Raw genomic sequence first — 21,499 nt, forward strand, 5'->3', positions numbered from 1 at the left:
CACAGAGATGCAGATCTGGCTTCTCTTTTTGAGCCCCCAAGCAATAACCCACGGAGGCCGATGAGGTGATGCCAGCAGAGGGTATAAAAGCGAGTGAGGTTTAGAGTTACCTGGATCTGAAAGGTGCTAGGCTCATTAAGACAGCAAGGAAGTGAAACTTTTGCTCATTACAAATCAATCTGAGGTCCTTTTCTGGCTCCCATTCCTAGAGTGTCTGAGCACCTCACAATCTTCAATGCCTTTATTGTGAGGTAGGGATGTGTCATTATTCTCATGGCAAAGATGGGGAACTGAGGCACCGATTTCAATGGGAGTCTAAATACCTCTGAGCAGCTAGGCCAAAGTGACTTGCCCACAGTCACAAAGAAAGTATATGACAGAACAGGGGCTTGAACCCAGGCCTTCCAGGTCCTAGGAGACTGCCCTAGCCACGGAGCTGTGCTTCCTGCCCAATGGGAGAGTTCCCAGGGAGGTGGAATTTTGCAAAATAAAACACCTCAATGTGGATCTAGTTCCCTATCTAGCCCGCCCACCTGCCCCATTTCCTGGCCATAATACCCCATCTGCCTCGCTGGGAGGGCCTATTTATGGCCCAGTGGAATGGGGCAGGTTAATGAACTGAAGCTGTTGACTAGAGTAATAATGGGCAAAAATGTTCAGCTTTTTTGCCAGCAAACGCAGATTTGGGGCAACTGAACTGTGCAGATGTGTCACATTTGCCCAATTGCCTTCGTGACCCACACCCCCCAAGCACAATGTGTGTTAACGTTTTCCAGACATACCAGTCAGACACTGTTTCAAATTTTACTTCACTTTTCACTTAAAAAAAAAAAGACCCAAACTTAAAAACCCCTCAAACAAATTCAAATGTCAGTCGCGGTTCCAAGGAACCATTAAAAAAACTGGCCTTTGTTACCTCCTGCCTTTGAACCGTTCATTCCTTTGCCCGGCTCTGCCGCTGCCCAGCACTTGGGCAGGGTCCGTATTCCTGCACACCAGAACCAACTGAGCAACCCCGCATCTGAAACCCTCACCAGGCCTCCGCCTTCTCCTGTTGCAGGCACCTGCGGAGCTCAGTGTCACCGCTGGTGCCGTCCCATCCCGTCTCTTCGGCAGAATGTTCAAAACCTCTCCTTGGATGAGCAGCTTTCACGGTGGAGCCAGCTTGGAAACTAAGGAGGTCCTGAAGGAGAAGAACTGGGCTGGGCCCTATTATCCCTGCTGAGCCCTTTGTGCCGCTGTTAAAGGGCAGTGAAGGCTGTTAGAGAGGTAGGGAAACTGAGGCGCAGAAGGGGGGAGTGAGTGGCCCAAGGTTGCACAATGAGGCTAGGGCAGAGCTGGGGTGAGACTGGGTGGTCCTGCTCGCTGGGCCGTACCATCCCTGTCTCTTGCGAAGAACGTTCTTCCTCTTAGTCCAAATCTATGGCGCAATCTCAGTCCTGTGTGTCTGCCCTTGCTGCTCCAACCACAGGCCCACGCTCTCCTTCCGGCCGCAGCATCGTCTCCCTGAGTCAGCAGGAGCCTGCGCCGTGAGGGAGCAGGCCTGGAGCAGCGAGAGGCCTGGTCTCAGGATAGGCCTGCCGAGCGTCATGGCCCACTTGTTCTCCAACTCTCCCTCTTCCTCATTCCAGGGCAGCGAGTGAGCCCCGGGCGATCCAGAGGCATTACCTCAGGGTGGCTGGGAACAGAGGGGAGAGGGTGGGGCTCGTTGAGAGTGCATTCCCAAGGCCCTCAGAGCGTCTGCTGGGCTCATTAATAACACCCACGGGCTGTACCTCATCAGGCCATGCCCTCGCCTAGCTCGCTGTTATCTGCATCTGTGACGTCCTCTCCTGGCCCACGCTCCACTCACCCCCCAGGACGATCTGAACGGGTCGCTGCAGTCGGAGCATGAAAAAGGGCCAGGATGTGACAGCACCGGGGGAGAATCTCCTGGGCCTGGAGCAAGCACGCCGCACTGCGTTCTTCCGGCCGCCCCCTGCTCCTGCTCCGGGTCTGGCAGTGCGTGCTCACGCTCTGCTCTGCAGGGAAATTCCTGGAGGCCCTGGCAGCCCAGCCCAGGCTGAGCTGAGCGGCGTGGGAAGCTGCCCACACATGCGCAGAGCCAGAGAATCCTCTGGCGGGCAGAGGGAATGACCCTGGATTCTTTAATGTGATTCTCTGTGATTTGGAAATGACTGAAGGGAGAGTGCGTTATCCCTGCACGTCACAGGAGTGAGGGGGCCTGAGAGGAGCTAATTGGGCTGCTGCTGCTAAGGGCACTGAAATCAAGGCTGTGCCTCAGTTTCCATTCCTCTGTTCTACAGTTGCTCCACCAGGAGCCACCCTCCCTGCACGTTAACAGCAGGCTCGGTGCAGCCTTTGCGCTCCACAAGCTGGGAGAGCGTGGCCCTGAGGCCTGTTACTCAGCCGAGGGGCTTTCCTGCTCAGAATCTCCTGTCCTGCTTCGCAGGCAGCTGCCCCTTATGCCCTTTCGGCTCCTGTTAGTCCTTGGGACCTGCACTGTGCACAACAAGGGAGAGAATTTCCCCTTGATCAGGTTAGGAGAGCAGAGGAATTGCCATCTTTATCAGTCTAGACACTTACTTTATAGGGCCCTGCTCACTGTAGTTCATGAGTGCCTTACAACTGCTCCTGGATTTTATCCTCACTACCCTCTGTTAGGCAGGGAAGTGCTATTCTCATTTTACAGATGGGGAAACTGAGGCACAGGCTAGTGACTTGACTTGTGCAAGGCAGGCTATGGCTGAGCTAGGACTTGAACCCAAGTCTCTGTTAAATCATAGAAATACAGGGCTGCCACAATCTCTACTAAACAGGCCTCCTTTCAATGCCCTGCTGCCTCCAAGCTGAGCTCCCGCTACTCTGCTAGCCTTCCTCTGACTTGGCCCCAGCCTATGATGGACTAACCCCCCCATGCTTCCTACCCACCATCTGCTGGCTCATCGCATGGAGCTCAGCAGGCCCTTTGACCATGGTAACAATCTGACACAAGCAATTGGCTTCTGCTGCCTGCTTGAGCCCCACCCAGCCCAAGAGCCCAGGGAAGGCGGGGGCACATTCACTCTGGGGAGGAAGGAGAATTCCAGACAGCCTGGCTCCTGCGAGAACTGAACCAGTCTCCAGAGGATGAAAGATGTGGAGCGAGGGGTGCGGGGGAGGAAGGTGCAGTTTCCGGCTGACTGGGGAAAGGTGTCTGCTCAGGGAGATTGACCAGAGCAGCTGTGCAGCGCGTCATGTTAGACCCTTTTCCCACCCTGCATCTAGCTGGTCTCTTTAGCTTGTACATTCTTCAAGGCTGCTCTGCAAATATGCAGGGCCTAGCACATTGGTGCCCTGATCTTGGCTGGCCCTCAGCCCCTCCTGTAATAAACACATTTACTAATTGTAGACTACGCTGTCTGTATACTCTTTAAAGAGTCACTTTATTCCAAAATAATTGGTGGGCTTCCAAAGTGGAGTAATTATGTTGCAATGAAATCACGTTCATTCTGGAACTCTGTCCATATGGCAGCAACTCCACAATAGCTGCTGCAAAATAGCTTATTCTCCCCTAGCTATTGTGGTCAGTTCCCCTGTGTCAAACTCAGCTGTGCTGCTCCAAGTGGGAGGATTGGTGCACCGGGTGAAATTCAGCCTGTACCCAGAGAGCCAGCGCGAGGAGTGGGCCTTGCTGCTGCCATCCCCCAACAGCACCCATTGGCCTTGCAGGGGGGGATTTAATCCATTATGAATAAAATAGCCTTGGGGAAAACCATGCTGCACCCCTCTGTATCACTGAATTCTCTCCCCGGAGAAAGTCTCCAACTCTCCCTCCCCCTCACCGCCCCTTTAACCACCAAGCGTCTCGGCCATTGCCTAAAAAGGACAAACTAGAGTAGGATACAGCAGATGGGTGCTGGAGTGGGGTCAAGCGGCTGTAGCTCCTACAACTGATGTGAATGAAGGCTGCTGGTCCAGATCTTGCCCAGTGCAATCAGTGGGGGCTGGGTTTAAGTAAAAAACCCTAAAATTGGTTTAAAAGAAAGTCTGAGGCTGAACTCCCCACCCCATCCCTGCTGAGCGAGGATCCTGACTCCATATGGTCACAAATAGCATTAATGCTGATGAGTCTTGCAGTGTGTAGCAGTCCCTGTGCTAAGGTGCTGTGTCGGGGTCTCTCACGGGCATGCACAGTGGGCACCTATATACAGACATTGTAGGCTTGGAGCTCAGGACCTTAAGCACCAATCCCTGCTCCTGGTGCTGCCGTGCTTCTTTAGCACCTCCAGCCCATCTCCTGCAAAGCAAAGGGTGGGACTGGGAGGTCCAGGAACTCCCTGCCCCTACTAGGGAGAATTTGACTGGGTGTGGGGAACCCTGCCCAGCTCTGAGCATGCCATCCGGCGTGCCTGTCTCCTGAGCTGGGACGCTGTGCTGATAACCACTGAGGCAGAGGGAACAGGGACACCGCTGGAGAGAGGCCCCAAGTCATAGGAGCAGACCCACTGGCCCAGGCTAAGGGGATGGATCAGACGGGCCAGTGTGGGCCTGTATTTGGAGGAACTATTTGGGGATGGCCCCAATGAGTAGCCTGCAGAGGAAACAGGGAGCCTCAGAGAGTGCGACCACTGCCTTGTTTGGCATTAAAAGGGAGGGATTTCCAGGCTGTGCCCTTGCAATTGGTATTAGGCAGAAAATCACATGCAGGGGGTTGAATTTTGCTTCTGTTGAGGGCAGAAGCTGCACCATTGCCCCCTTCCCCCCAATCCCCACCCCACGTGGGATCCAAAATGGGTTCCAAGACAGGGGAAAAATTAAGCAAGCAGCCAGTGATTACATTTTACTAGTGTAACTAGATATACACTACCTATGGGAAAGAGGGAGCAGGGAATTAGCCTTCGCAAGCATGGATGCATTGGTGAGTCTCTAAGGTGCCACAAGTCCTCCTTTTCTTTTTGCGTATTTCAGCCTGTTGGGCTTGGTTCGTCGGCATGCCCGCCTGGCATTGCGGCAGTGCCTGAGCTGCCTGGATTATCCGCCCCAGTTGCCGTGGTGGGTGGATTTTGTTTCCTGGGTTTCGTCTGCTCATGGCATGCTGTCTAGTGTTGTCCAGTGTGGAAGATGGGTTGTCAGGAAACGATAAGGTATCTCCATTGTAGCGCAGCATGATATCGATTTGCCTATGAATTTTCACCCCCTCTGGGCTGGAGGTGCAGGAAAACTTCCCATGGTTTGCCAGCTCTGGATGGGCAGTTAGACTTTGGGCATGGTGTACTTATTATGGCTGTCGACATAGCTAATCTGTCCCCTAATTCGTAGAGCTGCTGTTTCTGTCACCAGATGCTGGAAACTTTCAGAGTAACACGGCTGTTACTTTGAAACCTGACATAGCTAATCTGTCCCCTAATTCGTAGAGCTGCTGTTTCTGTCACCAGATGCTGGAAACTTTCAGAGTAACACGGCTGTTACTCTGAAACCTCTCTTTTGCTCAGTCGGCAGGTATCCCATCCTCTGCTGGCCTCTTCCACGCTGATTGCTGTCTTTCAAGGCTGGCCCAGCCTGAAATGAAGTTAAAACTGAAACTAGTCGCAGAGCCTTTGATAGGAATGTGACGGGTTCCCCCGGGGTGCCACCTGGAACTGGGGTACTACTGAGCCCCCTGACCCACCAGCCTGGGCTCCCTTTACACCTGTGACCAGCCCGCACTTTCACCAGCACACATACTGGTAGGGACACACCCAGCTCCAGTTACATGCAGACCCTGTGATCAGCGCTGCATGGGAAGGCTCCAGCTACGGCGCTTCCCACCTACTCAGGCACACACCGCCCCCCCCCCCCCCCGGAGTGTAAACCCCAAATTATACCGTCTTGTGCTGCACAGGGAACCACACAGCGTAAGCTCATAAAATTCGCTCCCTCCCTCAATGGGGAGAGAAATATACAACAGCTTTCTGCCCCGAGTTATGACTCCCACACACTGGTTTTAGACAAAGCAAAAACAAATTTATTAACTACAAAAGATAGATTTTAAGTGATTATAAGGGCTAGCAAACAGATCAAAGCAGATTACCTGGCATATGAACAAAACACACAAACTGATCTTAATATGCTTCATAGATCAGATCGGAATAGCAAATCCTCACCCTAAGTGATGATACAGGCAAGCTGCATGTTCTTAAGGGGTAAACTGCACTTGCTTACAGCTTGGAATCCCCAGGTGTTCATTCACAGGCTAAAAGTCCGTTTAGCCATGGTCCAGCACTTCCCCCAGTTCAGTCTTTGTTCCTTAGCGTGTTTCCAGGAGTCTCTTTGGGTGGGGAGTCAGTGAACCACAATGATGTCACTACCCTGCCTTAAATAGCCTTTGCATATTGCTGTAACCCTTTGTTTCACAGCTTGGTTCCCACGCCAGTCAATGTAAAAACACTGATATTCCAAGATGGAGTCCAGCACCAGGTGACCTGGTCACATGTCCCTGTAGTGTCACAACAGCCATGAGTGTCTGCAGCGTCCTCAGGAAGGCCCCCAGGTGGGAGATAAGCTTCTGCTAAGGCCTATTCTCCCCTAATGGCTCATTAACCTGAATAGGCCCTTCCCAGCCAGCCATCTGGACTGAGAGCCTTTTGCCTAGTGGGCATTCCCCAAATGTAAAAACATTTGTAATACAGATACACAGTCAGTATTCCTAACTTCAGATACAAAAATGATACCCGCATATGAATAGGATAATCATATTCAGTAAATCATAACCTTTCCAATGACCCCTCATGTGACCCATCATGCATAAAATACATCAGAATTATGCCATAATCATCATCATATCTCTATGAAGAATATGGGTGCAGTGTCACAGCGAACACCCCCTCCCCAGCCACATCTGAGCCCCTCTCAGTCTTTAACTGTGCTCTCCTCCAGGCCCCCTGCGGGGAGGGCAGGGCCTTTAGCCCCTGTACAGATGGGCACTGAAGCACAGAGAGACTAAGACCCAGAGTTTTCAAGATGTTTAGGGGTTGCTGAGCTCAGCCGTGCAACACCTCACTGACTGAGGCACTGAGAGCCAAACTCCCATGGAGAGTTCATTGGATTTAAGCACATAGATGAGTGAGGCGTTACACTGCTGGGTGCAGCCCCACCCAAATACCTTGAACAATCTGGGCCTAAGTGACTTGCCCAAGGGCACGCAGCCAGCAGGGAAGGGAATTCAGCCCAGGTCTGCAAAGCTGGGATCAGCATCCCCGGCGCACCCTCCTGGAAGCAAGACTCAAGAGCAAGTGAGAGGCACCATGTGTCCAGTAACCAAGGAAACGTGTGTGCTCACTACTGACTGCCGTGCACCTCCCCATTTGTGCCTTGTTAGCGCCCTCCCTTGGAGCTCCCTGTTGAATTTAGCTTGGTCTCTGGGGCTGAGAGGCTGGTCACACCAATACTAACAGGCCATTGTAACCTCTGAGCTTTGCAGTTACTGCAGTAACAAAACCACAGGTGAAGCTGTGATGACAGTAAACCCCGCACTCTGAGTGTCCCCTTCCCCCATGCTTTGGCTGCCTTGGCTATTGAGATGGCCAGCTCCTTGGGGCAGAGGCTGTTTCCCACCCCGCATGTGGGAAACTGCACCCACATGCTCAGTTCACACATCCCCGGGTGCTAGTTAGTAAAACACTTGTCACTTGCACAAAAAAAGGGCTGGCTAGCTGCTTTCCATAGCGATGCCCTGAGCTGATCGGCTTGGCTTAAAATGGCAAGAGGGAGCTAGTGATTTTGGGTGGGTCAGTTTTGTGAGGTCCAACTTCAGATGCCTCCCAGAGGCCTGATTGTTAGAATGTGCTGAGCACCTGCTTGCTGCAAATCAGGCCTCTGACAGGGTCTCAGACTGGCCCCCAGAAGTGTTTGTCCATCTTTCTTCCAGGTGCTCTGTGATATCCTGCCTGATGCCAAGGCACAGGGTGTGGGGCTGGCATAACTGAGCCCGCTTGGGAAAGGACGCAGGAACTAGAGAGTGCCAAGCCACCTTAAGTTCTCTGTGCTCCAGGCTGCTGCAGCTTCACTGCTGTTGGTACGTGAGCTAGCTAGCTAAGGCTAACTCGGGTATGGCTGCAGGTGCTGCAATCACGCCTCCCACTGCAGGGTAGCCAGACCCTCCATGAAGAGGCAAGGGGGATGCGACTGACCTCCCACCCTGAGGTCAGAGCAGCCCTGAGCCGGGTGAGCGTGTGTTCTCCCCATTAACCATCATGCTGGGGCTGACGATGGAGGGGTTACAGATGGGGAGAGGGGAAAGCTAAGCTACAGGAAGAAGGGGCCAGCAGCTACTGGGTGTCACTTTTCATTGGCTACTCCGTGTCCAGCCCAAGGCATGAGACAGGGCCTGGAGCAAACTGCCTGCTCACCTGCCACTTCCTCTGCCCCCGCTGCCCACAGCCTAGGAGGGTGAACAACATTCCTGCTTAAGTCATGGGCTAAAAATAATGTGCCAGTGAGATGGGCTGGGAAGCTCAGGAGGGACAGAGGCTGCAGGCACTTTGCAGTGTCCAGCTGCAGTCTCTCTTCCATTAACTCGCAAGGGTGTCCTTCCCAACGCTCAGGCCCAGCCTTCCCCTCCAGCTGAACAAGGCCTCTCCCCACCTCCTGCCACATAGTGGCCCAACCTCAGCGCTGGGTGTGCCTTCCCTGCCCCACACAGCCCGTTCCTGGCCCGAGGCTTGGGACCAGGCCTGACCGCAATGGGTTTTCCAAGCAGCGGCTGGAGCAGGACCTGCCCCACCTGTTGGAACACCTTCACTTTCTGCTCAGAGTGGGCTCCTGGGTCTCACCTCTAGGGAAAAGCCATGCCCCAGGTCTAATCCCCCTGCGGATGAGTTAGTTGCTGGATGGCTACATGCAGATTTTGCTTTCCGCCCAGGTACTTTCCACCACGGTGCACAGCTGGTGGCCAGCGGCCTTTGCTAAGGCATCACTATTCCTACTTTTCCAAACCCTGTAGCCCTCGGAACTGGGCGGGGAGAGGGGGAGGGAATTGCATGGTGTGTGCGTAAACCACAGCTGAGAGTTGGGTGCATTTACAGGGGCTGGCCTGTTGGTCACATGGACACTGGAGGTGGGAGAGACCTGCCAGTCTCATCTCCCTGCAGGCAGCATGTGGGAGCGTCTGTGCTGTAATGCTGTGTGGTTGCAGTTATGTTATTCAGCCACTAGATGCCTCTCTGTGCTCTAAAGAGTGAATAAGCGCGGCCAGACGGGGTCAGACCAAAGGTCCATCCAGCCCAGTGTCCTGTCTGCCGACGGTGGCCCATGGCAGGTGCCCCAGAGGGAGTGAACCTAAAAGGTAACGATCAGGTGATCTCTCTCCTGCCATCCATCTCCACCCTCTGACAAACAGAGGCTGGGGACACCATTCAGTCCATGGGGCTGGATGTGCTGCATCCAAAGGTGCTAAAGGAGTTGGCGGATGTGATTACAGAGCCATTGGCCATTATCTTTGAAAACTCATGGCGATCGGGGGAGGTCCCGGACGACTGGAAAAAGACTAATCTATCTTTAAAAAAGGGAGAAAGAGGATCTGGGGAACTACAGGCCAGTCAGCCTCACCTCAGTCCCTGAAAAATCATGGAGCAGGTCCTCAAGGAATCAATTCTGAAGCACTTAGAGGAGAGGAAAGTGATTGGGAACAGTCAGCATGGATTCACCAAGGGCGAGTCATGCCTGACTAATTTAATTGCCTTCTATGACAAGATAACTGGCTCTGTGGATGAGGGGCAAGCAGTGGACATGTTATTCCTTGACTTTAACAAAGCTTTTAATTCAGTCTCCCACAGTATTCTTGCCAGCAAGTTAAAGAAGTATGGACTATAAGGTGGATAGAAAGCTGGCTAGACTGTCGGGCTCAACGGGTAGTGATCAATGGCTCCATGTCTAGTTGGCAGCCGGTATCAAGCAGAGTACCCAAGGGTCGGTCCTGGCGCCAGTTTTGTTCAATATCTTCATTAATGATCTGGAAGATGCCGTGGACTGCACCCTCAGCAAGTTTGCAGGTGACACTAAACTGGGAGGAGAGGTAGATACGCTGTAGGGTAGGGATAGGATACAGAGGGCCCTAGACAAATTCGAGGATTGGGCCAAAAGAAATCTCATGATATTCAACAAGGACAAGTGCAGAGTCCTGCACTTAGGACGGAAGAATCCCATGCACCGCTACAGACTAGGGACCGAATGGCTCGGCAGCAGTTCTGCAGAAAAGGACCGAGGGGTTACAGTGGACGAGAAGCTGTATATGAGTCAACAGTGTGCCCTTGTTGCCAAGAAGGCCAATGGCATTTTGGGATGTATAAGTAGGGGCATAGCGAGCAGATCGAGGGACGTGATTGTTCCCCTCTATTCGACATTGGTGAGGCCTCATCTAGAGTACTGTGTCCAGTTTTGGGCCCCACACTTCAAGAAGGATGTGGAAAAATTGGAAAGTGTCCAGCGGAGGGCAACAAAAATGATTAGGGGACTGGAACACATGACTTATGAGGAGAGGCTGGGGGAACTGGGATTGTTTAGTCTGCGAAAGAGAAGAATGAGGGGAGATTTGATAGCTGCTTTCAACTACCTGAAAGGGGGTTCCAACGAGGATGGCTCTAGACTGTTCTCAGTGGTAGCGGATAACAGAACGAGGAGTAACGGTCTCAAGTTGCAGTGGGGGACGTTTAGGTTGGATATTAGGAAAAACTTTTTCACTAGGAGGGTGGTGAAACACTGGAATGCGTTACCTAGGGAGGTGGTGGAATCTCCTTCCTTTGAGGTTTTTAAGGTCAGGCTTGACAAAGCCCTGGCTGGGATGATGTAGTTGGGGATTGGTCCTGCTTTGAGCAGGGGGTTGGACTAGATGACCTCCTGAGGTCCCTTCCAACCCTGATATTCTATGATTCTATGAATGGACTTAACCTCCATGAATTTATCTAGTTCTATTTTAAACCCTGTTATAGTCCTAGCCTTCACAAGCTCCTCAGGCAAACCTCTTGTTTAAGAAGCTGCTCCCTGCCCCTCAGGAGACCAGAACATGATGGAAGGTCACTCACACTCAGGGCCTGATTCTCCACTGCTTCAAAATTGGTCTTAAGTGGTACATAGCCCTGGTATTGGCCTTTGGCCCAGAGGTGAATTTCACCCTTAGTCCTTGCTCAATTCCCACATAGGCAGTGGAATCTATGGGAGATTAGCTCAGCAAGGCCTGAGAAAAGGCCTGATTAAGATGTGGCCGTTGATGCAAAGTTCATTAACCTTTCCCTTCTGTATCAGACATAGGGAGGCCAGATTCTGCTGTCTGGTGTAATTCTAGTGTAACTCCATCGACTGCTGTGGGGATTTGTGCCAGTGGATGGCGGTTCCCTATGCCTGGAGAACAATGTAAAAATGATTGATACATGAACTATTAATGGTGGAGGGAATGTGGGGAGCAGCTGGTTCCACCCCCATCAAAGAACCTGCCCTGGCATGGCCATGCCTATACCAAATGTTTGCCCAACACGAGTTGAGCCAGATGCTTGCGAGCACCCAGCCATCTCAAGTTCCTGCTACACAGCAGTGGTATGCAGTGCTCTGCCAAGTGCTCTCGCACTCCAAAGCCCTTGAGTTCCTGTGAAGTCCACAGGCTCCTTCCTTCCTCTGTCTCGCTGCCTTTTCCAGAGTCATAAGGCAGCAGTGACGTATGCCAGGAAGATTAAGAAACCAGTCACTGCCAGGGTGGTCACAGACTCTATTTTTAACTGAAATTGGTGTTGAAACCTTCCCCCCCCGCCCTTCTATCTTTATCCTGGTTCAATCAACGTAACCTAAAGGCTCTGACCTCAGAGGAAAACCAGCATTTCCTTCTCTCTTTTTGGGGGCAGGACAGAGATTCTGGGTATTTGAGACCAGGATTTCCCTCCTCCCACCTGGCCTCTGCTTGGGACCGCTTGTGTTTCTCATAGATGGTGACTTGGGAGGATGAGCCATCTCTGGGGAGCATTGTGCATGCTCATGGCACCATCTCAAGAGCACCATGCTCGTTCCTGGGTATGATGGGTGTGCTCCCCACACTGGCCCTGCAAGAGCTGAATTAGGCCAGGTGGGCCCAATCAGCTAATTAGCTGCATTAAACAGGGGAGATTTAGGCTGAAGGCAGCTTATTCGAGAAGCTCACCTGCAAGGGACAGGTATGGCTTTTACAAAAGCCAGGGAATGGGAAGCAGAGGGGGCAGCAGGGAGAAGGCTGCAGTCCCTCCCTGGGAGAAGGGAGGAGTGTTTGGGGGGCTGCAGAGATGAGTTGCCTGCAGTTACTCCCGAGGAGGCGGGAGTGAGGAGACTGGCAAACTTAGAGGCATGGGGAGGGCCAGGAGGTATGAAGCAGCTCAGGGAAAGGCAGCAAGGTGCAGGGAACGAACCTTGGCGGCTGTGCAGAGGGTCTCTGAGCTAGAACCCAGAGTAGGGGGTGGGCCTGGCACTGTGGGGCTGTGAAGCAGAAGACTGCCTGAAGGGGAAATCACACTAGTGACCTGGGTGGAAGGCTGAGTCATGAAGAGGATGCTGCAGTTCCTGGAGCAAGAGAGAGGCTGCGGAAGGTTACACGCTGACAGGGTGTAACCGTGGAAAGGGGCGTTGGCCTGACTGAGCTAATCCCCAGAACCTCCAGGAGGCAGCGCCATGCCACGGTGACTACGGCAACTCGTCACACTGGGGCTTGCATCCTTCCTTTACCCCCGCCCCCCCGCCGTGAAACCCCAGCACTGGGGCTGCCCCCTTCAACCAGCAAAGGCCAAGCGTAGAGTGCAACAGACCCCACGCGATGCACCCAGAAAAATGGTCCCTACAGGAAACTTACAATGCGTGGTTCCTTCCTGCAGTGCCCTCGTTCCACCAGTGGCGTCAATCACGGCTGGCAGCGCAGGGGAAGGGAGGCCAAATCGGGGTAGGACAAAGGTAACTCTGGGGATAAAAGGACAGGCATCCCTTGAAATGAAGGCCAATGGAGAGGTATGAGTGCAGGCCGCTACCACCAGTGCCCATCATATGCTCCCAGTGAGAAAAGACGCAAGGTCTTTCAAGGGACAATAATACGAACCCCTAGCCCTTATCTAGTGCTTTCTATCCGCAGATCTCAAAGTGAAAAGGAGTACTTGTGGCACCTCAAACTTATTTGAGCATAAGCTTTCGTGAGCTACATTCATGCATCCGATGAAGTGAGCTGTAGCTCACGAAAGCTCATGCCCAAATAAATTGGTTAGTCTCTAAGGTGCCACAAGTCCTCCTTTTCTCTTTGCGAATACAGACTAACATGGCTGCTACTCTGAAACAGATCTCAAAGTGTTTCACAAAGGATGGCAGTGTCATTACCTTCATTTTGCAGATGGGGAAACTGAGGCACAGGCCAGTGACTTGCCCCAGGCCATGCAGCAGGCCTGCAGCTGGCTGTTGAATAAAACTTTGTAGCAGAGTATGAGGAACGAGTTTGCTGGGGCTTTGTCAGTGTCCTGTTCCAGTTTGGGGTAGGCATTGTCAGGTCAATGGGGAAAGGGAGAGTTTTCCTGGAGTCAACACCTCCCCCTCTTCACTCCCAGACATTCTCTTTCCCATTTTCATTTAAAAAATAGAAGAGCCCAAAGTCTACCAATGCAAATCCCCACTAGGGTCAAAAGCTGCACAACTCCTTCCCTAGGGGCAGGTCACAAATCCAGGCCCTTGGGAAGACCCCACAGTGACAAGCCCACCTGCCAGCTAGCAGCCCTGGGAGTAGAACGCAGGACCTTCTATGCCAGAACCCACCCACCTGTGCTGAGGGAGACGTTCTGTTAGTCCCTTGCTGTTGGGATTCCTCTCCTCCTTGAAGGCCTCCACCAAGCACAGAAGGATCAGTCACAAACACTGGGGAAGGTCTAGTCCCTCTGAGCTGGGGCCAGGTGTGTTATACGGGCGACGGGGTGGATCACTTGCTGATTACCTGTTCTGCTCATTTCCTCTGGGGCACCTGGAATTGGCCACTCTTGGAATATAGGATACTGGGCTGGATCAACTTTTGGTCTGGCCATTCTTATGTTCTTATACAGTCAACACTGCCTCCACAACACTTCCCAGGTGAGGACTGGGGGAGCTAACGAACAACCAACGGAGAGCTGAACAGAATGAAGACCTAGCTGGAATGACAGCCAGCGATAAAGACCAACAGCCTGTGATAAAGACCCTTGGAGCACAAGATTCCAACGCCAGAAGGGGCCATTGTAGCCACCTAGTGTGGCTTTCTGTATCACACAGGCCAGAGACCTGCCCCAAAACAATGCCTAGTGCAGATCTATTAGAAAAAACATCCAACTTGATTTAAAAATTGTCAGTGATGGAGAATCCCCCACGACCCAATGGTTAATGATCCCCACTGTCAAATATTTACGTCTTATTCCCAGTCTGAAGGGTAAAGCTCAGGGCAGTCTCAGAGATAGTATGCAGAGATGGAGGAGAAATGGCATGAGATGCACCATATTGCAATTTCCCCCAGGGGCATCAGCAGGGGTAGAGCTCAGGACAGTCAGCACCAAAAGCACAGGTTTCCACCACTTTAACTAAGAGAACAACTCTGTTAGCTGCTTGTAGCAGGCTCTTACCATCTCTCTGGGTTGGCCATTCACAGGAGACCTGTCACAACAGCACTGAGAATGTGCAAAATGAAGGAGAGGCATGAAGAGCAAATCAGCAATAATTGTTGGATGGGATGGGGGCAGACAACAGTGGGGATAAGTTCAGAACAGTGAAACTTGTTCAGTACTGAAAAGTTGGCCTCACTGCTCTGGAGAGAACAGAATTCCCCATAGAGAGAAGTACTTATGGTGTCTTAGCCATCCCCAAGAGATTGTCCCATCTGCACATACACTAAACCCAGGCAAACTGACAATCAGCTGCCTCTTGGGAACCGTGGCTATCTTAAGATTTCCTTCAAGCTTGAAATTCAGACTGTGTTACCTATTTAACCACCAGGCAGGGCTAAGTTCTGCGCTGGAGAACAAAGGCCTGATCCTCAAAGGTATTTAGGTTCCTAACTCCCACTGGTTTTCGGGGACTTTAGGAGCCTAAATATTTCTTCGTAGCTGGGCCCAAGCATTCTCAGACTGTGCTCTGTGGCTCAGCAGAGCTATTTATGGTGGTGGGCCTCAGAATGAGTGGTTGTGAGAACTAGCCAACTTTCTCCCATGCAGTGACTCACAGGAAGAATAGGTTGGAAATACTGTTATAATACCTATAGGAGTTGTCATCTAGTACCCTCTGGGAGGAGTGGTAGATACGCTGGAGGGGAGGGATAGGATACAGAAGGACCTAGACCAATTGGAAGATTGGGCCAAAAGGAATCTGATGAGGTTCAATAAGGATAAGTGCAGGGTCCTGCACTTAGGACGGAAGAACCCAATGCACAGCTACAGACTAGGGACCGAATGGCTAGGCAGCAGTTCTGCGGAAAAGGACCTAGGGGTGACAGTGGACGAGAAGCTGGATATGAGTCAGCAGTGTGCCCTTGTTGCCAAGAAGGCCAATGGCATTTTGGGATGTATAAGTAGGGGCATAGCGAGCAGATCGAGGGACGTGATCGTTCCCCTCTATTCGACATTGGTGAGGCCTCATCTGGAGTACTGTGTCCAGTTTTGGGCCCCACACTTCAAGAAGGATGTGGATAAATTGGAGAGAGTCCAGCGAAGGGCAACAAAAATGATTAGGGGACTGGAACACATGAGTTATGAGGAGAGGCTGAGGGAGCTGGGATTGTTTAGCCTGCAGAAGAGAAGAATGAGGGGGGATTTGATAGCTGCTTTCAACTACCTGAAAGGGGGTTCCAAAGAGGATGGCTCTAGACTGTTCTCAATGGTAGCAGAGGACAGAATGAGGAGTAATGGTCTCAAGTTGCAGTGGGGGAGGTTTAGATTGGATATTAGGAAAAACTTTTTCACTAAGAGGGTGGTGAAACACTGGAATGCGTTACCTAGGGAGGTGGTAGAATCTCCTTCCTTAGAGGTTTTTAAGGTCAGGCTTGACAAAGCCCTGGCTGGGATGATTTAACTGGGAATTGGTCCTGCTTTGAGCAGGGGGTTGGACTAGATGACCTTCTGGGGTCCCTTCCAACCCTGATATTCTATGATTCTATGATTCTACCCTGTCACATCATAGTTCTATCCTGACTGGTCTATCCTTCCTCCTTGATCAGAAGAGAAACATTCCTTCTTAACACCCGCCAAAAGCATATGCCCTGAAGCAGGCTGGTTGCTGTTCTTCTGCAACATCTAGATCTAGAATAAAAGTATCTGCAAATGTTATCCCATTCATAAAACTGCTGCACCCCTTTTCAAATCCTGTTGAACCCTTTGCTGCATTGATTTGCAGACAGGTAAACTGAGGCACAGAGTAGTCAAGTGATTTGCCTGTGCGGTGAGTCAGTGGCAGAGCTGAGATAGATGTATTTCTCAAGTGCCATTTCCTGGGTTTAAACACTAGATCATGTTCCCAGGAACAGGGTGGCTTGCCCTTTAAAGGCTGGAGGCCTGGGGTCAGCCAATCTTAGGTTACTAAGAAGGCCCATCTGAGCAGCGATCAGCTGATACTTCTAGAAAGAGCAGCAGGAAGCCTCAGTGGGGGATGCTCAGGTGGAGCACAGAGGCTGCTGGGAGTGAGAAGCAGCAAATTTGGCAGTGGTCCGGTAAGAGGGAAAATGGATGGACTTGAGAACTTTAATTTAATAAACCAGAACCTCAGAGGGGCTGTGAATGTATAGAGGTTCTGGGAGTTACTGATGAAGTCCTTTGAGTGGGGATACTGAGGTAGCTGCTGCTTTTGGAGTTGTGCTGAGGGGGTGCCTTGGCCGCGGCCGCGGCTACGCTGGCATTCCCTGCCTGTAAAGATGCAGCACCTTTGGTTGTACCAAACCTTGTCAGTCAGATTTCAGGGGGGGTTGTTTGTTCCCCAAATCCCTAAGTAAGCCTAGTTCACATCTGCCCCTCATTCCCTGCAAGAGGAAGCTTGGCAGTGCAGGAGAAATGGGGCTGGGTTTGACTCATCTTGGTGGCAGACAAGGGAGAACAAAAAGGGCTCCACTAAAAAAGAGGCCCCACTATTGCAAACTTGCCATTTTGGCACCAGTCTCATGATACGAAGGCTCCGATCAGCTTCCTCTTTGGAAATGTGACAATCTGTCCTGCAGACTGCAATAAATGTTACTCTTTCAACATCCCAGTCAGGAGATGATGTGAGAATCTCAGCTTTGATTAAAAAAAAAAAAGTCTAGCCCTTGTGGCTGTGACGAAAAGCGTGAAATTGTGGCCTAGAGGCTCCAATGCCAGAAGGCAAAAAAAGAGGAGCCGAACCGTGTACATTTTTAAAAAAAATCTCATGATTTTTTAAGACCGTCTCGGGATTTTTGCACATTTGGGGTTGGCAACACTGGGCCTCAAATGAGTCAACTGGGTTTTCCAAAATTGAACCCCAAAGTGGTTTGAATGGAATCTCTGCTCAAAGGAGCTTACGCTGCGATATGCTACAACCTGGAGAATCCATCCTCAATGACCTACAGGAAGTGATCCTGGGAGCCCCTGCAGGTGACTTTGGGTCCAATATGGCAGTGGGGGTGACCTGCTTAGTTCTTATCAATTAAAAAAGATCTCTGTATTCAATTGTATCCGGACGAAATGGAACAATTTGGAAAAGACCCCATATGCTGGCAGCACAATGGATTTCAGGGGAGAGAGAGACAAAGCTCAGAGCACGGACCTCCAAAGCGGGCATTTATATGGGTAACAACAATAGTGTAATACTCACAGAACTCAAAGGATTTACGGACAAACTGCAAGTAATAAGCCTTGCACACACAGGCAGGACTCAAATGTGCAGCATGCTACCACCCCGCTGTCCCCCAAGCTCTGCTACAACAACCTAATAACATGCAAGACAACAACTTAGCAGCATATGGCACCATCGATTGGCAGGAGACCATCTGCATTGATCAGTACAATAGCCAGTTCTCATTAATGGGGAAGGGAAATTAAACCTCATGCTGCAGGGCTCAAGCCAATCTCTTTTAGAGTTGAGGATGAAACCTAATGTGGGGGACAGATGATAGCACACCTGCTACTGTGAGGTTCTTACACCTTCCTTCGACGCGTCTGTTACACAGCTGAGCTAACTGGGCCTCAGCTCCCCTACACAATGTATGCCTTGTCTGTCCCCCAGTTCTCTGTCTGTCTTTTCCTAACTTCTCTTTATTTCACCCCCCAGGCACTTATTCAGATACACACATGCACCCAAAGAATGTACGAGAACAACATTATAAAGAGAGATTTTACACTGGTGAGTCTGGGTGTGTGAGTGAGAGAGAAAGAAAGAGGTCGCATGACATGTAGGTGAACTCCCTGTGTACCTGGGATGTCACATGTAAGGGGAGGGGATACCACAGGCCCCACAGCTCTCAGATCTGGACATCCCCGGCCTGCTCATCAGCGTGTAATTTGGCAGCTGTGTGAGCCAGGAAGGAAACACCTGCATGGGGGAAAGTTTGTCAGCACTTCAGTGGAATGTCTGAGTGCAAGGAAACTGAACGAGTTTGTCATGCAGATAAGCAGCGTCTTCTCCTAGCAAGTGGGCACAATTTCCTAGAATGTGATTAGGGTTTTATGGGTACAGAGCCCTTCTCTGATAAAGCTGGCCCATCACTGTGCAGAGCAGCGAAAGCATCATCATCCTCCTGGGCTGGCAAGGAAACACAGATCCAGTTTTGCCTCTGCACAGCAACAGAGGGGATGCATCCTCTGTTCAGCAGCTGAAGGGGCTGGCTGGGCCCTTGGCACAGGCTACAGCAGCCTTGAGCAATGCCCTGAATTGAACCCCTGCTTCACTGGCACTGTGGGGCTCTGCAGGGCACAGAACAACCAGGGTATTAGAATGCCCCCGCCACACCCCTTCCCTCCTCCAGCCAATCCTTGGCCTTTGCAGGCTTGCCAACTCTTACAAGTCTCGCTATATTTGCTTGGTTTTATTTTAAAGCACCAGCCTCTGGAGTCATTTTCTCACCCAGAAATCTCGGCTTTCTTTAAACACAATGGTAAGTTTTAAACCTGCATAGTTGCGGAGAAAAGCTTGAAAATGTGATTCGGGTGTAACATAGAGACTCGGAAATCAGAAGTTTGGAACACTTAGGGTTGGCAATGCTGCCTTTCCCAGAATTCCGCCTGCCCCTTGGAATACAGCAGAGGCAGCCCCGAGTTGGCTTGGTGCTAGGCATAGAGGCTGGGGAGGGGTTGACATGGGTCTCTGGCAATCCGGAACAGAGGGGAAAAGTCACTTTTCTGAGTTGTTGAGTTCAAGGACAGAAGGGACTACTAGCTCATCTCAAGGGCCCGCGAGACCACTCCTGTGCTGTAACCACAAAGCCACCCTCCACGTCCCAAACGCCTCAGTGTCTCCATGTTATGTTCGCTCCTTCCTGGGCCATGTTTCAGCGAAGGGACCTGCAGCTCACGCAGCTCCATTGACAAGTGCACAGCTTTAGACCATCTAAGCTGACTGCTGTGAGGTTCTTGCCAGTATTCCAGCTTCTTTGGGCTGAAAGCGTTAACAGGAAGAGTGATACGCAATTCTGCTCTGTAAAGTGACTGTGTAGAAATCGCCCCTTGTTACTCACTGGGTCCACCACGCACATAATCATTATTATTATTATTTATTAATTGTTTCCGGCAACACCCACTGCCCAACCTCATGGGGCGGCTTTCCCCAGCCAGCTTACAGCCTGATAACAGGCAAGGCCAGGGATCCCAGTGTACGGTGGCCCAGTCGCTTCTCAAACTTGGCCTGCGTGTGGATATCCAGACCGGACAGACAGTAGGGTTTGAGAGATCCGGGATCAGATTCCTGGGGCCTCCCTGTGCCTTAGCTCCTCAGCTGTCCAGTGGGATAATAGGCCTGCCCCGACACACGGGGGGGAGGGAGGGTAAATGCCTTAAGGAGGCCCCCAGAGGTTGCAGTCATAGGGGCTATGGAGGTACCAGAGCTGGCAAAGTGCTCATGGGATTCTGTGATGTGGGCTGGTGGCCTTGGGGCCAGCTCAGGAAGGGGTAAGGGGTGGGTTAGGGGCATAGGGGACAGCAGAGCATAGGAGACAGCAGCCAATGAAACGAGAAGGGGGGATATAATGGGGGGAGCAGGGGTACTCAGGGCCCTAAAGGGAAAGAAAGGAAGCTGGGAGGAGGTGAAAGTGGGAATTCAGAGTCCTATTTGCTGACTGGATTGAGTTACCTGTTCTTCCTGCAGAACCAACCCAGCTCTGGGAGAGGGAGCTGGGTCTTTTCTGGCTCCATACCTCTGGCAGAATCTATTGTTGGGGATGCGCAAGCCAGAAAGAGCCCCGCCTGATTCTCAGATCCCAGGCCAAGCTGGCAGGGCTAGCAGCTAGAAGGGCTTGACCTGTAAACAGAGCAGTCTGGTTAGTCACTGGGACTCAATGAAGAGGGGACTCTAGGATGCTATTTTCAGAGTAAACGTTCAGAGCGGAACCAAACTCAAAAGCATAAATTAACTCTGCTCGCACTCCAACCAGACAAAAGTGGGGTGATTCTGCAGACTGCAGGGGCCTATCAATCTGCTTTTGACGTGAGGTGAAATTCTCTTCCTAGCGTCCAGCATGATTCACACAAAGAACATGGTACTGATGTACACGTGGCGAGGCCTGCAGGGTGTGTGTCGCACGCTGCGGAACAGATTGAGTGCGTATCAATGGATCGCTATGTAGATTTCTTATCAGATGCTGGAATTGAGATACTGAGAGGAAAGGAGGAGGGCGGAGCAGGAAACGTGACTCAGAGGTGATGGTATAAACCATTGTAAGATAAGGAGAGCTGGCTGTATTTTAAAGAAGTCTTATTGAGGGCGCAGGAACAAACCATCCCGAAGTCCAGAAAGAATAGCAAATATGGTAGGCGACCAGCTTGACTTAACAGTGAAATCTTCAGTGAGCTTAAACTCAAAAAGGAAGCTTACAAGAAGTGGAAATTTGGACAGATGACTAGGGAGGAGTATAAAAATATTGCCAGAGCATGCAGGGATGTAATCAGGAAGGCCTAGGCTCAATTGAAGTTGCAGCTAGCAAGGGATGTGAAGGGTAGCAAGAAGGGTATGTTACAGGTATGTTAGCAGCAAGAAGAAGGTCAGGGAAAGTGTGGGACCCTTAGTGAATGGGGAAGGCAACATAGTGACAGATGATGTGGAAAAAGCTGAGGTACTCAATGCCTTTTTTGCCTCCATCTTCACAGACAAGGTCAGCTCCCAGACTGCTGCACTGGGCAGCACAGTATGGGGAGGAGGTGAGCAGCCCTCAGTGGTGAAATAATAGGTGAAGGACTATTGAGAAAAGCTGGACATGCACAAATCCATAGGGCCAGATCTAATGCATCCAAGGGTGCTGAGGGAGTTGGCGGATGTGATTGCAGAGCCATTGGCCGTTACCTTTGAAAATTCATGGCAATTGGGGGAGGTCCCAGGCAACTGG

This window comes from Lepidochelys kempii, chromosome 15 (genome assembly GCF_965140265.1).
Source record: "Lepidochelys kempii isolate rLepKem1 chromosome 15, rLepKem1.hap2, whole genome shotgun sequence".
In the NCBI taxonomy this organism is placed as follows: Eukaryota; Metazoa; Chordata; order Testudines; family Cheloniidae; genus Lepidochelys; species Lepidochelys kempii.